At 56.4% G+C, this 17,287-nt stretch overlaps 1 protein-coding gene and 1 long non-coding RNA gene across 3 annotated transcripts in view; one reads left to right on the top strand and one right to left on the bottom strand.

The window, feature by feature from the left end:
• CAMKV (CaM kinase like vesicle associated) overlaps positions 1 to 15,110 on the bottom strand; it is a 47,906-nt gene extending 32,796 nt beyond the window's left edge. For both annotated transcript variants that reach the window (XR_006282596.1, XM_038411651.2), the window contains exon 1: positions 14,857 to 15,110. The gene's annotated coding sequence lies outside the window, so the exon portion shown is untranslated. The remainder of the gene's footprint in view (positions 1 to 14,856) is intronic.
• The window catches only part of LOC122460949, a 526,129-nt gene that overhangs the window by 303,260 nt on the left and 205,582 nt on the right, over positions 1 to 17,287 (top strand). The gene's annotated exons all lie outside the window — the stretch shown is intronic.

The raw sequence follows: 17,287 nt of genomic DNA, 5'->3' as shown, positions 1-17,287 counted from the left end.
GCCGCAGGCACTGCTGAGGCAGTTGGCCCAGATCAGCACCACCCGCTCCCGAGGCCAAGCCAGTGGTTGCCCAGTGCTATGGCAGGGCACCTGGGCTGCCTTGTGCTGGGTCAAGGGAGCAGGGCGGCATAGTTAAAGCAGCCTCTTTACTGCCCTGGGAAGGCAGGGCATGGAGAAGTGGCCAGGCGGAGAGGTGCCTGGGTCAGGGCTCCAGAAGGGCCTTTCCCTGCAGCAGGATGGGCCGGGTGGCAGAAAGCCCTGGTCATAAATGTGCAAGGTAGTCTCCAAGTCCATTGCACCCCACCCTGCCGATGGAGAGCCCCAGGCACAGATCCGTGCTGCCTGGAAGCCTCAGGCCTCTCAGCTGCCACTGGCCAGAGCCCTGAGCTGAGTGGGGCAGTGCAAGTGTCTCAGTGCCCAGCTAGGGCATCTGGGTGGTGCAGGAAGTGGCACCAAGGGCACTCGAGCATCACAGGGCGCTGCAAGACAGATTCCCCCAACTTCCTCCAGCCAGAGGCAGGCCTCATGGGGAATGAGGTGGGACAGGGTGGGGCACTGGTCCCTGTCTGTGCCGAGAGCCAGGGGCTGACTCAGAGCCAGGACAAGCTGCAGGGTGTCAGGGCCCCACCAGATTGCAAATGCAGTGGCAAACAGAACTCTCTGCACCACAGGCGCTGACTCCCCCTGCCCCCACAATAGGTGCTTGACCTCTGCTCCACCATGAGGCCCCACCCCTGCTCCGCCTCCTCCCCTGAGGCCCCACTGTCACTCCGCCTCTTCCCACCCCTGCTCCCCTTAGCCCCCATCCCAATGCCTCCCATCAGCTGCTTGCTGATCTGCTGGCCACCCTGGGGGCCTGCTGAACAGCTGATCGGCAGCCAGCCCTGGCCCAGAACCACTGTGGCTGGTGGGTGCTGAGCACCCCTTATTTTTCATGGGTGCTTCAGCTCCAGAACACCCCCAGAGTCAGTGCCTCTGTGCTGCACAACAAGAATGATGCTCCTGGCTAGGATCTGGGAAGATTCCTTCCTAATTGCTATTGGGCAATTCAGTGACCAGAGCTTCCCATCTGACAGCTCGTTAGCACTAATTACTTGGCACTGGCTACATTGATGCTAATCCTATTCCAGGAAAGGATCAGTAGCTACTACTCACTAGCATGAGGCTGACACACTTTCCTGAGCAACAGCCAGATCCATCCCAGCATTCCATGCCCAAGCGAGTCAGTAGCCTGCACTGTCAGCAGCTCCCATGTGTACCTGGCACCTCATGGACACATTCAGCCTTAGAGCCCCTTGGACTTTGTGGTGGAGGGGAACAGCCCCCTGGCTTACGGAACAGGAGCCTGGCTCTAGGACACCAGGGCAAGCCCCCAATGCTCCCTAAAGATATCACAGGCTTTTTGGTACCCCTCCCTACACAGGCCCAGGAGTGAAGGTCTGGTCTGCAAGAACTAGCCCCCGCCCTGACCTGAGGGGAGGGTCTCTGCCTCCTCTGGTCCCCCACATTGGGCCCAAATCACCAGCCCACTTCCTCCAATCCTCTCCTTGCTCCTTCTTCCCCAGGAGTGTCCGTGGCAACAATTTCCCAACATGCCTGCCCAAGAAGTCCTGGGCCTAGCTAACCCTGCCCAATCCAAACAAAGGAGGTCACCCCTCCTGCAAAGTGTGCTGTGCTCATGCGGTGCATGCCATGCTTCCCTCTGGCCACTGGTCCACAAGCTCTGGGGTTCTCAACCTGGATGGCATTGCAACCCCTAAACTGCTAATGAGAGGAGGGTCTTGCTACTGAAGGGATCAGGGGCCACTGCACTAGAGGATAACAATCTACTTCTGCAGCTGACTAATGGACCCATTTCTTTAGCTGATGCAGGGGTGGCCTGTACTGTGATGTCGAAGATCCTGAGTTCAAAGCCTATTGCTGAACCATTAACGCTGTGGGGAGCTTCCTCCCCACCCCCCCCCCATCTTCTTCTTAAAACAGCTGCTGTCTGTGCAGGAAATACTGTGCCAAACACAGCCTCTGTCCTGGCCCCTCAAAAGCTGATGCGGAGTCAAGAGGAGCTGCAGGCCCCAGTGAGGACAGGGAAACTGCCACCAAAGCCAGGGTTCAAATCGCTGGCAGGAAACAGCAACATGGATTCAGCTGGCACAAATGAATAGGAATGGGGGGAGGGTTAGCAATATGCCAACACAGAGCCCAGTGACGGGAGGAGCCCAGATGCAGGGAAGTGGACAGCATGAATGAGGGGTTTGCAGTGCAAATGGGGATCAGGCCCATGGGAGGGTTTGTTAATTGGGATTTCTAAAAGGCTCTGAAGATGAGTGGTGCTAAGGATCATTCTTATTAATGTCACAGGGCAGCAGAAAGGGGCACTGGAGGGGGTTGGTGCATCTGCAGCATCGCTACAGCCCAGAGCAGGAGGGGGAGACCCTGCACCCAGCCATGGGGTGACCCACACATGGGATCCTGCACCCGGAGCAGGGAGAGATAGCCTGTCTGGGGAGATGGCACCCCACTGGCTGGATGATGCTGATTTACACCCCTGGGGGATGTGGCCCATCAGCTGCCCTGGGGTGATGCTGATTTACACCCACCAGGGATCTGGCTCCTGTTCATCAGTGTGAACCCAGTTTCCTGTCCTCTGTTACAGCCACACCTGGGATGATGCAAAGACATTTTAAACTCCCAGTTTAGCCTTCATTCTTTCTGCACCTGGAGTCAGGGCTCATCTACGCTTGGAGCTGGGGCATAATTCCCAGTGCTGAGAGCTGCAAAATGACTCAACTTCCTGGAGGTCTTTGTGCCTTGAACACTGTTGATAAGAACGCTGTGGCTTGGCTTGACTGGATTGCATACGCCAAATAAATAAATTCCCAGCTCAAGGAGATGGACCCGCTTTGGTTCTGCTGGACCTCAGGTGCTAAAAACAGAGTGTAGCTGCAGCGGTGCAAGAAGTTGGCCAACAGACTACGCTTAGCCTCTCGGATGGGACTGCCCTAGGGAAGCTAGCCTCTCCCGCCCTGGGGCCATGACAGCGCCACCATTCTCTTTAGCACACTAGCTCAATCAATCAGAGCTAGGGCAGGTATGTCTCCTCAAGTGGGGCTTGGGGAGACAAGCGTAGATGGTCCCTCAGATATGCTGCTGCTTTTAATCCGTCCATTTCCCCAGCAGCCCAGGTGTGGTTGCAGACTGGGAAGGTTAATTCAGCTGATGAAAGAACAAATCCTCATTCCCACTAGAATAAAAATGGGCAGAGGCTCTGGAGAAACCTGTTGTCTTCCCCTAGCTTCATCCCATACCCAATGCTGGAGTGCAGGGGGACATGCACGGAGCGGAGCTCTGGGCTAGACTTAACAGAAGCTGCAGGCCAGATCCATGCCCAGGCTTTGGCATTGCTCTGTTCAGGAGGCCACTGTCCCCCTGGGCTTAAGGCAAGCACTCAATAGATGCTGCTTTGCCATCGCTGTACGCGTTGATAATGCTGGTTCCATGCTGCTGCATTTTAACAAGGTGCCAGCCCTCGAAAGCTGGGCTAAGATGCTGGCAGGGTCTTTGTCACCAATGTGACTCATCTGCTCTGGGCGCCTGGCAAACACCACAAAATGCTGCCAGTTCTGGCTCCCCCACTCAACGTGCGACAGCCCCTGGCTAGCAAACGCCCCTACCCCATCCTGCCATTCAGGTGCTCCCCAGGCAGGGCTGGTCAAAGGAATCATGGCACCCCTGGAGCAGTGACTATGGCTGGGTATTATAGACTGGGGGGTCAGGGGCATCCAAAGGGACCCCACTGACTGTGGGTGGATCCCACTGCATTCTGCCAGGATATGGGAGCCCTAGGACACCACAGGGTTATGGCTGTCTGACCTGGGAGTGGCTGGCTGGAACTCCATGATCCTGCCTGGGTTTGGTGGGCAGAGGCCATGAGATTGACGTTCACACTAGGGCAGAGGTGCTACCAGCCGGACCGTGATATACACCCCACTCCCCACACGGCCCTGTGACGAGGTTGGGATTTTTGTAATGTTTTACATGAATGATATGTGCATACCTCAGTTTCCCTGTGTGCTGCATGTTTAACAAGATGGTAGGAGAGGGTTTGTTGTTGCAGAGGTCCTCACCTAGCAGCTGGAACCCCCAGATAATGGCCTGGAGACAGGGAACCCTAACAACTGGTGACTAAGAAGCCCACCCCAGCTTGGCAGCCAGCTGGTTCTGGCCAGTGATGGGACAAAGGGCTGAGGAGAGAGGACGCTGGTGACCTGACCAATCAGTTCCATCAGAGGGGAACAAAGGATGGAAGAGCGAGAGCCCCAGTGACCTGTTTACCCAGGACGGAAGACAAAGGACAGGGGAGGAGCTGTTGGGGGAGATGATATTGGATGATTGGCTGGAAGGAGGAGGCTGCTGGACTGGACAGAGAGAGAGCATCCAGAGCCCACCTGGATGTGGGACAGACCTAGATGTACTGTGCTGAGGGATGCTGGGCCTGGAGAGTTTCCTGTGCTGGGTTCAGATGCTCATAAATCATCCTGTTTTACACTGGACAAGAGTCACTCCGGTCTAGAGAACAGGGTTTCATTATTCCTTCTGGGCATTGAGGCCCCGGAGATCCGGGGGAGTGGACTCCCTGAGGGGCCCATGGCAAGAGACAGGTGTGCTGAGGGCTCAGGGAGGTGTGTTACCAAGAGGCAGAGAGAGAATGGTCCCCTGAGAAGGGCTGTTGCATTGAAGGGGGTTCCTCCCAAGAACATTACGGGGCCAGGAGAGAGCACGAGTCCTGTGAGTCCGTGACAGGCCGCAGGGAGGAATGTGGTGCTGTGTGTGGGAGGCAGGGGCCACGACCTCACTCACTCCTGTCCTGGGGAGTGAAGGGCCTCAGGGAGATCTCACTGCTCTGTCTCGGCACATCCCAAATCAAGGGTCAGTTGGCTCCTGGGTATACACCCTGCCCAGGCCTGAGATAACAGGGAAGCTGCTGGTTGGGAATGAGGAGCATCAGCAGAGCTCAGGGGCAAGCATGTGGCTGCGGGGCAGAGTGAGGGGCACTGGCAGAACTGTGCAGGAGGAGCTTTCCTTTTCCTTTGCTTTATCAGTGACTAACAAGTACCAGATTCGCACCCATTAAACAGTTTAAACTCAGTCTCAGTGCCCCGTTCTTAGTGGGCGCTGGGGCACAGACAGCATGCAATGGAAAAGCAGGGAGGCCAGGGGTTGACTGGTTGGGGGAGGGGTGCTGACAGCTCCTGGGCAGGAGGGGAAAGGACACACTGTACCAGGCTGGCAGGGAGCTGCACATCACAGATAGGCTCAAAAGCAGCAGGGTGAGCCCCAGCGCAGCTTCAAGGCCTGGGATTCACATGCATCCTGCCCTGCCCTCCCCTCCTGGAGGGAGCTGCCATGGGGCAGGCTGTGCTCACCACTGAGAGGAAACTGTGGTATGCAGGGACCCTGCCCCACACCAGAAGCAGGAGGCACTCACCCTGTGCCCTGCCCAGGATGTGGGGCTGGGTCCCCTGGAAGCCTGCCAGCCTGGCACCTTGTGATCTGCCCAGACTGCCCAGCCCCTGCCTATACCCTCAGCTTGCTTCCTCAGGAAGGGACAGTGGATTTCACTGGTCGATGAATGGGGAGGGGAGGTTACACATCATGCAGGAAATGGGGCTGTTACAGAGTCTGGCTCTAGCACAAGCCATAAAGACTCAGGTGTCCAGCCCTCAAATTCCCTGGTGTTGGCCATATTGGCAGCCAATGCATCAACAAAAGCAGGACCCAGGATGGGCCCCCTCAGCCTGGGCCAGTTGCTTTTCTCCTCCCCCACCCACCCCATTCATCTCAGCCTGCCCCGGGCCCTCTCAGGAGTTTCCTGCTCTGTAGGTACAAGACACCCCATCCTGGCTTCTCCTGCCTGCTACATTCAGCATCCCATGGACCCTTCCCATCTTTGCTGGGGAATCAGAGCCTCCCTTGTATGCACCTGTGCACCCTCAGCAGTGAAGAGAAGAGCAAGGTAGCAGAGTCCTGAGCTGCCTGCATGTGGAAGGCGCTGGAGCCCCATGTCATGGGGGGAGATTCTCTTCTCCCTGCCCCACTCCATGGGGGTTATGTGGATGTGCCGCACTAACACCCCTGGAGAGCAGGGATAGCGTTAGGCACTGATGTGGTGCCCCAGGGGCTTGGGCACAGCAGCACACATGGCAGGGCATGTGCGAGCTGCAGCATGTTGGAACGGCACCGGAGGGAGCTGTGAACAGTAGCGTTCACTCGCATTGCCTGCCGCTTGCAGGCCCATAATGAATTGTTCTACTACTTTATGGGTCTAATAAGGAGTAGGAAAGCCAGAATTAGCGACTGAGCCTCATGCCCTGGCAGGGGAGCAAAGCACCAATCCACTTCCAAAGCATTCTGGTGTGCTGAGCTGGCACCCAGAGCCTGCCTCCTCTGGTTAGTCACAGGGGCAGCGCCAGCAGCGGCCCAGATTCACCAACCATCTGCTCGCCAGAGCCCGTACTGCAGGAGTAGGGTGACCAGATAGCAAGGGTGAAAAATCGGGATGGGGGTGGGGAGGTAATTGGCATCTAAACAAGACAAAGACCCAAATATCAAAACTGTCCTATAAAATCAGAACATCTGGAGCAGGAGCCAGGCAGTGGCAGAATTGTGGCAGCAACCTTTCAGGGCAACACCGAGGGAGCCCTGCCCAGGCACGGGGAGGATGCAGGACATGAGCCAGAAGAGAACAGGTGTATGTGGGGGTATCTGGACTGGACAAGAGCAGAACAGAATTGAGTTTGCTGCACCGCTGGGCTAGGGTGCTGGATGCCGGAAGACAAGTCTAGTGAGAGGGGGGTAGCAGGGGGAGCAAGACAATGCAGCCTGGTAATGCTCATCTGGTTTAGGGACGTCTCTGGCCTCCATCACTCTAGTACATGGGCACCTCACCGTCCGTCACATCTGTATCACCACAGCACCCTGGGTGGCCAGGCAGGGCTGTTGTCCCCATGGGGCAGCTGAGGCCCAGAGAGATGAAGCGACTGGCCCAAGCTCACGCAGAGAGTCTGCAGTGGACACAGGAACTAAACCCAGGTCTTAAATCCCAGGGAGCACCCTAACCATTGGGCTATTCTTCCCCATGAGTGCAAGCCCCCACCATTCCTCTGGAGCCCATGTGGCTAGATGCTAGAACCAGACCAGGAGCTGAGATTGAATCCAGAATCAGCTGAGGTGGCATAGTGACAAGGACAAACAAAACCCAAGGGGGGCCAGGGAATGAAAGGAACTTTTTCCAGAGAGATAACATGACTCTGGGAGCTGGGGCTTTAAGGAAAACAAATAACATGGGACATACAGTAAAATTAACAAGAATGGGCGACTGAAATATTTTTGATTGAGTGCCTTTTAAAAAACTGTCATTGATAACGAAAATGAAGGAGGGAAAAATCACTGGGAAATCTGAACCTAGTTTTCAGTGCCCTGTGCATCTGCAGGCCACAGAATTTGTTCTGGAATCCACCCTTTGCAACTGAATCATGCTCCAGAATTGGTTCATTTTGTTTTTTTAAAAATCCTCATTCTTATAGTCAAAGAAAACCCTTAAAACATGACCCAGTCTTATGGTGTCTGCCTGAGTTTGTAGACAGCACCAAGCTATAGCTGTGCACGTGTCCCTTTGGCTCACCTGAAACAGCCAGCTAACGTGCTTAGCCCACAATCTCAAATTCCCCTCCTCCTTCCCACCACCACTGTTCTCCCCATGCATACATCCAGTGGTGAGCTGGATTCACACCGGTTCGCTAGAACCGGTTGTTAAATTTAGAAGCCCTTTTAGAACTGGTTGTCACTCGTGGGACAACCAGTTCTAAAAGAGCTTCTAAATTTAACAACTGGCCAAAAGTGGCGCCTTAGGCGCCAACTCCGTGGGTGCTCCCCCACCTGCAGCTCCCTGCCCCGCATCCAGCCCCAGCTCACCTCTGCTCCGCCTCCTCCCTGAACTCACTGCCCTGCTCTGCTTCTCCGGCCCCCCCGCCCAGCTTTCCAAGAATCAGCTGTTTGCGCGGGAATGAGAAGCAGGCGGCAGCTTCACGCTCAGGCCCAAGGAGGTGGAGGTGAGCTGGGGCAGGGGGGCGCGAGGAAGGCAGCCCGCGTGCCGCAGTTAACCCGGGCGGGGGGAGGGAGGGAACCGCTCCCCACCCCAGCTCACCTCCGCCTCCCTGGGCCTAAGCACGAAGCTGCCACCTGCTTCTCAGCCCTCCCATGCTTTTCGTGTGAACAGCTGATTTGCGGGAAGCTGGGGGTGGGGGGCACGGAGAAGCAGAGTGGGGTGGCACGTTCAGGGGAGGAGGCAGAGCGGAGGTGAGGTGAGCTGGGGCTGGGAGCTCTGCCCCCACCAAATTTTTCCCATGGGTGCTCCAGCTCCAGAGCACCCATGGAGTCGGCGTCTAAGGCGCCACTTTTGATGTGATCAGTAGGGGGAGCTGCCGCTCCCCCACCCCTAGGAGCCAGAGGGACCTGCCAGATGCTTTCTGGGAGCTGCCCCAGGTAAGCACCGCCGGGACTCCCCACCTCGCCCCCCGGCAGGTCCCTCTAGCTCTTAGGGGCGGGGTGGGCACCCACTACAGTGGCCCAAGAGACCCTCCTGCCCAGTTCTGGGGGCAGTCAGGGGACAGAGGAGGGGGGTGGATGGGGCAGAAGTTCCGGGGGGGCATCAAGGAACGTGGGGGGTTGGATGGGGCAGGAGTCCCCAGGGGTGGGCCATGACCCCCTCGTGGGGTGAGGAGGGAACCAGTTCTTAAGAGTTTGGCAGTTTATCACTGCACACATCCTAACAATTTTGTCGATGCAGGTGGATGTTGTCAACACAATCTGCACCACATTAAAAAGGTGGGGGCCGTGTAAAATTCAGAGAACAGTGAGACACACCAGAGCTATTTCCTGGCTGTATGTCGTTGTGCTACTAGAATTCAAAAGCAATAAAGTGAAGACCTCAAGTTTCTAATATTACCTCAGTGGATGCTGCATTTCCAGTCTCCTCCACCAGGGGGTAGTGTCATGAGCATTAGATTGGGCTTGCACAGCCACAGATCACGTGGCATTCCCATGTACTTGGATATCGAGGGAATTGGAACAGAGCCACTGCCCCACCAACGGCAGCTTTAGGGACGTGGCGGGGGGGGGGAGGAGTGGAGAGAGTGTGAGGGTGGGGGAAGGGGAGGAAGAGAGGCAGAAGCCGGGAGAAGAGTGAATGTAGAGCCAGGCCCTCATACAGCAAAGGAGAGCTTCGCCCGCTAGGTCTGACTGTCTCAGCCAGGCAGAATGGGCACTAACCAGGAAAGAACCTGGCAGCCATTCGAGAAGAATGGAACCAGGAACAATAGGCTGCACTTGGTGTTCTAAAGGAACACGGAAACATGCCACGGAAACGTGACAGCTCGTGGATTTCTTCAATCATGGGCCCAGCTGCTCAGGGGAGCCGGGGCAGGGTAACTCAGATTTTATAGCAGCATTCCAGAGCATCCAGCGACACCTCATGAGGCTTGGCTGGGCACGATCCTGCACATCTTGAGTACTCTTTAAAAGGGGTCACATGCCCTCCGCTCCCATTGACTTCAGTGAGCGCGACCAGGCCCCACTGATGGCCCGGGGCAGTGACCCACATCCATGTACCCAGCTGGGGAAAAGAGGCCCTGTGGGGAATGGGCACAGGTCCAGCCTCACTAACATCCTCGTTAAGGCTCTGTGGGAAGCTAACTGTGTGAACACGCAGACAAGACCGCACAAGGCGATGTCACAGAGAGCAGGGGAGGCAGAGCTAATTCAAAGGAGCTGGAGGGAACACCAGGGGATTTGCCGTGGGACAGCTGCAGCCAACACAGCAGGAGCATAACTCTGGTCATGGGCCTTGATGTTGCCAGCAGAGACTTAGGGGTGGCAAGGGGAGCGGGTAAGTTAGGAGTTTGTTGATGTTCTTCTGTCTGTTACAGCAGACCTCCAACCAGACTGGGGAAGGGCTACTATGGACACACAAACACACAGCCCCTGCCCTCAATCACTTAGCATCTAATTTAAGACAAGATGCAACAGTGCAAGACACAATAGCTGGGGAAGTGGGAGGCAGGGCATGGATGGCATGAAGAGATGACGCAGCTTTCACAAGTCAAGGAGCCCAATTCAATGTAAACATTCCTGCTGCTGTACTGTGGCTTTAAATTAGCTTCCCAGCCCTCACCTGTCCTCAGCCCATCCACATAGTCCTGGCCTGTTAGACTGTCACCCCCGCCCGACTCGCTTCATACCTGTCCAGCCTGCCGTGCAGCCTCAGCCCAACCTTGGGGGTTAACAAGCAGTTGCCTCTGCCTAGAGCTTTCTGGATCTCCGCTTCCATTTCCAACTAGGCAGGTGGCTGCCAGAGAACGGAGCAGCGAGCGGGGCGATTTTGCTTATTCAGAGGCACTGGTGTCACGAACCTGGGAGGTGACAGCCTGCTCTGGGCAGTCCTCGGGCTACTCTCCTGAAATAGTGGCTTCTCTTCTGACACCGTCTGACTAGAGAGGGACTGTACCCAGAGGGAAGAGCAACAGCCACTGATCAGGGCCCCGAGATGGACCTAAATAATGGGGCTGTGATATCAGCCCCCAGAACTGCCTAAAAGGGATTGTTCATGGTGATGCAAGGAGTAACGGACGGGGACCACAGAGGCACTAAGTCGGGATTGAGTGGCGTTGGCAGAGCTGGGATGGGATAGAAGCACAGGGCTGGCATAGCAGGGGGCTGCAGATTGGGACTAAGGGGTACTGGCAGAGCTCCATGCAGGGAGCCCATCAAAGCTCTTTCAACCAAGTATCAAGCAGGGACTAACCCTACTTAGCTTGTGAGATCTGAGAAGAACAGAGCCCAAGTGAGACAGCTACAGATCATAAAGAAACCCCAGGAAAGAGCCTTCATTGAATCTAATAGCCTCAACATCAATCACGGCAACAGAAAAAAGGAAAGTCGGCTGCTGGGCTGTATTAAAAGAATGGGGAGGGGGAAATGCTGTTCTATAAATCAGTGGTTTGTTCACACTTCAAACCCTGCACTCGCATCCTGTCCTTGTAGAGGTGAACGTTGAGAACAGATCAGGAAAAGACAATGGGGAATGGGGGGGGGGAAGTCAGGGTGATAGAGGGAAGGGGCTATTACATACAAGAGTTGGGGGTTGCTGGGGTCAGTGCATCTGGAACTGCAAATTATTCTGAGTGGACTTGGTTGAGGTTTGTAAGGATCCCGAAGGATATAGTGGAAGTGACGTGGTTCCTTCCTATCCCATAACAGGAGAATAGGAAGGAGTCTCAGCTGATGACAACCTGTGGAACTCTCTGCCACATGACACTCATGAGTCACATGCTGGAAAGGGAGTTAAAGGGACAGAGACATTTTGGGAGTTTGAGTAACAGTGCAGAGCTTGCTAGGTGCATTAGGAGGCATTTTTAAGGGGGGCAAGGATGCTTTTAGACACTACAAATTCTGCATCCTGGCAGGGGGTTAGATTAGATGATCCTTGCGGTCCCTTCTAACCCCATGTGTCTGTGATTGGCTGAAGCACAGAGGCTGGAGCCCAGCCTGTAGGCACTGATGGCTCCTCAGCAAGGTAGCAGGGAGTCTGACTCCTGCTCTCACACCTGAAACCAACTGCCTTTGCACATGGAGCTCTGCAAACCCCTCCAGCAGCTGTCCCAAACCAGGGCAAGGCCCGTGCTGAGCAACAGACCTGCCCCAGCCCCAGGAGGGAGGGAGACAGACAGACAGACAATCTCTGACTTCACAAAAAGAAAAGGAGAACTTGTGGCACCTTAGAGACTAACAAATTTATTAGAGCATAAGCTTTCGTGAGCTACAGCTCACTTCAGTAATGCATCCGATGAAGTGAGCTGTAGCTCACGAAAGCTTATGCTCTAATAAATTTGTTAGTCTCTAAGGTGCCACAAGTTCTCCTTTTCTTTTTGCGAATACAGACTAACACGGCTGCTACTCTGAAATCTCTGACTTCAGTGAGCATTCCCACCCCCTGCAGTCCAGCACGGTGCTGGGGCTACTGGGAGGGGGAAACCCAGCCCACGAACTCTGACAGGAACAATACATCCAAACCATTGCCAGCTCCCAACAACAACCACTCACAATACTCTAAGAGAATTCAACAGCCCCATCCACCAGCTGCTCCCCGTGAAAGACGAGCTGGGACACACAGTGCCCCAGGAAGCAAGAGGGGAGACTGAGTCCACATGCTGCTTCCTACCAAGTGCCTGCAGCCTAGCACTGGCTCTGCAGCATCCCAGACAGCTCAGGTGTGCCCCCCACAGTCCCAGGTAACATTAGGTCCTCCACGAGCCAAGCCTGACTTGCACTCTGTAGGAGATACCGATGCGCCTGACCCCAGCACCAGCTCCTGAGCACCCAGGGCTTGCACTGAAGTGGGGTCTGTCTCGAGGCCAGAACTCACCGTCACCTGGGGCCATAGGGCTGGAATTAAAGAATAGAACATATACAGAGAGGGAGATCAGGCCAAGAAATAGCCTCCCATTGCTGGGGGAATCCTACAACTGCACAAAACTAAACAGGGAAGGATCTTACAATGGCCAGGCTGGGGAGGGCAGCATGACTGGGTCAGGGTCCCCCAGCACCTGCTTCAATGGAGATTTAAGGAGAAAACAGCAACACACCATTGAAACCCTGAGACCCCAGCAGGCCAGATTCAGAGATGGCGTAAGCTGGCACCACTCCATTGCAGGTAGGGAAGTTGCACCCACGTACACCAGGTCAAGACTGAGCCCCGACAGTCCTGGGGGGCTGGCATGGAAAGCAGTAAGATGAAGTCTGCCTCCTCTGTGCACACTGGGTCTGGGGATATCAGGGCACTGCTAAAGATCTACCCAACCCCAGGTGTAGCAGTGATTTCCAGGGCTCTGTGCCCTCTCCTTCCCCCCAGCCAGCTGACTCCCTATACCACCGTTTGCTGGCAGACTTCTGATTCCTAGCTACAGCCTGCTGTGCTCAGGTCAATATTTCTCCTCGGTGCCCTGGAGTGCAATGTGCAGGCACCAGGCAGCGTGAACCGATGGGTCCCAATGCCATGAAATGGGCTTTACGTTCAGAGGAGTGGGCAGGATGACACCAATCTTCCAGCACCTCCAGCAGCAGCAGGGTGCCACTGTCCCTGAGGGCGCACGCAAAGGCCGAGCCACTGCATTACGAGTGCAGCCCCTGGGGAGCTCAGGCTGAGGAAAGGCAGCAGGAGGGATCTGAGGCGGGGGGGTCAGGGAGGGCAGGTGGCAAAGTCCATCCTGAGGAGGTAGAGAGATCAGACAGACTGTGGGGAGGGGGGGTTGAGGAGGACCACAGGATTGCCCCAGCCCTACCCTCCAGACTTTGCCCAGATGACCCTGCAGAAGACCAGAGCCCAGCCAGAGCCACATACAGAGGGCAGGATGAAACAATTTCACACCAGCAGCACTGAGGGTCTGGGGCAGGAGCCAGGGCCTGACACCTCACGAATGAAGGTCAAGGAAGAGGTGGGGACATCTGGCTTTGTGAGAGGGTTCCAGCTAGGGACTCGCAAGGGCTGGCAGAACTCAAACCCTGCCCCCTTCTCACATAAATGGCCATCGCATGTGCATCCCCACTCCTGAGCCAAACACAGCATACATGGCTGGTGTCACAGCCCTGAGCACGTGCAAGGCTCTGCCGGAGTGGATGGAAACCGCCTCTGGGCGGCCAGCGCTCCGGGGCCCGGCCCCTCATCCCGTGTCGCTGCACCTGCTGGAGGTCAGCATCCCTAGGGGGTGGGGGGGAAGAGATCTACTTGTTATGCTTATAAGATAACATACTCCCCTCCTGCCCAGCAATGGCTCCACACAGCCTCCAACTCTACATGCTCAGTCAGCGGCACGATCCCACAGGTGCCCCCTACCCGCCCCAGGATGGCTGCCTATGAGCCCCCTGCCCGCGCAGACTGAGCAAGGCAGACGCACCCCTGCACGCGGAGGCGGGCATGGCCACAGATGCAGGCATGCTGCACCCACCCCCACACCAGCGCTGGCACAGCACGCGGCCCACGCACACAGACCCCCTCGCTCAGGTGCCCCCCCATGCTGCCTGGCAAAACTTGGGCACCCGCTGGAGCCCAGCCTACCCGCCCCCTTCCCTTTATTTGTGACATTAGCGGTTGTCATGGAAATTAGCGCCATGTCTCGCGCAAGGGGGTGAACTGGGGGAGGGGATGGAAGGTAAAATAGCCCTAGCTGGGCGCAGATCAGCCCTCAGCCCCCGGATCCTGGCAAGGGGGATAGCCCCGCCTGGCAGCCCGGGGCGCTGGCCCGTGGGCACTGTTCCCCGATGGCTCCCGCCCAGTACCAGCTCTCAGCCAGAGCAGAGCACCCACCCCGGCACATGCTGCACCGGGCGCCTGCAGCGAGCTGCAGGAGCCGCTAGCGACGGGGGGGGGGCGGCAGCTACCCGGCAAAGTGCCCAGGCACCGCCGCAGGCTCCTTCCCCGGGTAACTTTGTCCGGCCACCCCCCGACTCCAGCCGCCTTCCGCTCCTCGTCCCCGTCCCGCCCCCCGGGAGGCGCAGCGAGCCTCTTGCACCTTCCCTGCCTCCACCCTGTCGTGGGCGCTGCTGTCCCCTTGCCTGGGGGGGACGGGGAGGGAGAGAGTCATTCCGGAGTCACTCTCTCCGCGCGAAGGAGCGGCAGCCGAGCACCTGTCCGAATTACAGCCCCCGGCTCCACACAGCGCTGACAGCGGGGCGCGCCCCCTCCCTCCAGATCAGACGAGCTCGAAGCCCGAGCCTGGCCCCGCGCCCCCGGCCGCTCGGGCTCACCTGCAAGCCTGCTCCAGCCGCGGGAAGGTGCCGGGTCCCTCAGCCCTGCCCCAGAAGCTCAGGGCTCCTGTGCCGCCCGCCCCGCCGTGCCTGGGCTGCGGGAGCCGGGCGTCACTAGGCGGCAGACTCCGGGGTGGGGGTGAGGGGTGAAGGGGGGAAGCAGACAGAGCCGAGCGCGCTCCCGGCTCCGGTCACCTGGAGCATCTCCCCAGAGGTCGGCGTGGGAAAGTTACAGGGACTGGACTGAGAGGGACCCGCCCCGGGGCGTGGCCAGGGCCCGCTGACGTAACGAGCAAACTTTAGGATCCTACTGCTCTGGGGAACGTATGCTGCCGGGGCTGGGGCCCCCAGCTCCCTCTAGGCATCCCCAGGTCGGCTGCCTGGGGAGGACAGCGGGGGGGGGGGGGGCGTCACCGGTCTGCCAGCGGCCCGTAATGGGGAGGGAGGTGCAGGCCATGGAGAGGAGCCCTCCCAGGGTACAGAGTTCCACTGGGGGGCCCACAGACACTGCAGGTTCCCCCAGGGTGCTCCATAGGGTCAGAAAGAACTACGCTGATCATCCAGTCTGACCTGTAGCAGGTGAGCTTTGGGGGCAGCCCACATGTGCAGCACCAACCTGCCGTCAGTGCCACTAGGGCGCTAGTTCTGGTGCTGAAATATTCACCAGCCCTTCATAGCGGCAAAGTGCCTAATAAATGTGATCTGACTCACACCCACAGGAGGCAGATTAGTTTTACAGAAAGGGAAATTGAGGCACTGAATAGTGAAGGCTGCCTCACTGCCAGAGCTGGGATTGGAATCGGGGAGTCATCCCTGGGGTCTAACCACTAGCTTATGCTGAATAGCTCTCTGTTGTTAAATTAGAGTCTTCATTTAATCATCCTTAGGCTATTTATGTCAGTAGTGCCTCGGGATCCCAGTCAGGATTACAGCCCCATTGTGCTTGTTATGTTATGTGGAAGGAGCCAGAGTTTCCCCAAATGGAGCCTGTTGCAGGAATAAAGCTGTGTGAGTAACAGACTGGGCTCTGCAGCAGACTGAAATCCACACAGCAGTACCAAGCCTGCTTTAAACTGAGGTACTAGTTATGGGGAGAGGAAATCCATCTTCACCCGGCATTTTCTGGGCAGCAAACCTGCTCTCATTTGTACTTTGAGATGTGGAATAGTGTGGGCTAGTGGTAGTTCATGGATGCCTACAATAGCAGCCTAGGGCTTGGGTTCCCATGGGCTCTCAGGGAGGAAGGCTGTGTTACCTGTCAGCCCATGGATGCTTCCCCCATGTCCAGAGGTGGTCGTCTCACTGTCTCACAGCCTAGAGAAACCACCCTCGCACTTGCCTTGCCTTTTGCCTGCAAACACCCCGTTCCAAAGCCCTTGTCTCAAACAGCTCTGCCCTAGTTCCTCAAAAACCACCAATACCCAAAGCAAATTGGACCCAGCTGGCCTGCAGCCTACCCTGGTCCTTCAGAGGGAACTCCCCTAGGTTCTAGCTTCCCACCATCTCCCATGTCAGCCCCAAGGCCAGAAGATTAGAGCAGGGGTGGCCAACGTGAGCCTGAGAAGGAGCCAGAATTTACCAACGTACCTTGCCAAAGAGCCACAGTAATATGTCAGCAACTCCACATCCTCCCCCCGCTCCCAGCACCTCCCAACCACCGGCAGCCCCACTGATCAGCGCCTCCTCCCCGGACCTCCTGATCAGCTGTTTCATGGTGTGCAGGAGGCTCTGGTTGGGGGGGAAGGAGCAAGGGCATGGCAGGCTTAGGGAGGGGCAGGAAGGGTGGAATGGGGGCAGGGCCTCTGGCAGAGCCAGGGTTTGAGCAGTGAGCATCCCGTGGCACATTGGAAAGTTGGAGCCTATAGCTCCAGCCCTGGAGTCGGTGCCTATACAAGGAGCCAAATATTAACTTTTCAAGAGCTGCATGTGGCTCCGGAGCCACAGGTTGGTCACCCCTGATTTAGAGGAATGGAACTCTCTGCTCCTCCTGTAGGTGAGATGGGGAAAACCTAGCTCTGGCTAGACTCATTGACATAAATTAGAATATTGTTTCCCCAGAATTCCATCTTCTGAATTTTGTTGGTTTAGCTGGCCTTTGTTTATATTTGGATTGTATACATTAGAACAGATGATTATCATTACTGTAGTCATGCAAGGCCTAGGAGATGTGCTGGACATGCCCTGGTGTGAGTAGGTCACACTGATGTCATGAGTAGTGAACTTTGACTATGATTTAGTCGTGGGGCTTAGAGTTTAAGGTATTGTCTATGTTTTATGTTAATTTAGCTGTAAGTACACTCTAGAGAGGTGCAGTCAAGCTGATCTGGGTCCTTATATAGATGCTACTAGGCTGATGGGAGAATTCTTCTGGCAATATCTTTCCCTGGGGTGAGTTTATTATAGTGCTAGAAAACCCTCTTCTGTTGCTCTA

The sequence above is a fragment of the Dermochelys coriacea genome, chromosome 7, assembly GCF_009764565.3.
Source record: "Dermochelys coriacea isolate rDerCor1 chromosome 7, rDerCor1.pri.v4, whole genome shotgun sequence".
Classification (NCBI taxonomy): domain Eukaryota; kingdom Metazoa; phylum Chordata; order Testudines; family Dermochelyidae; genus Dermochelys; species Dermochelys coriacea.
This window is presented reverse-complemented; position numbering and strand designations above follow the sequence as displayed.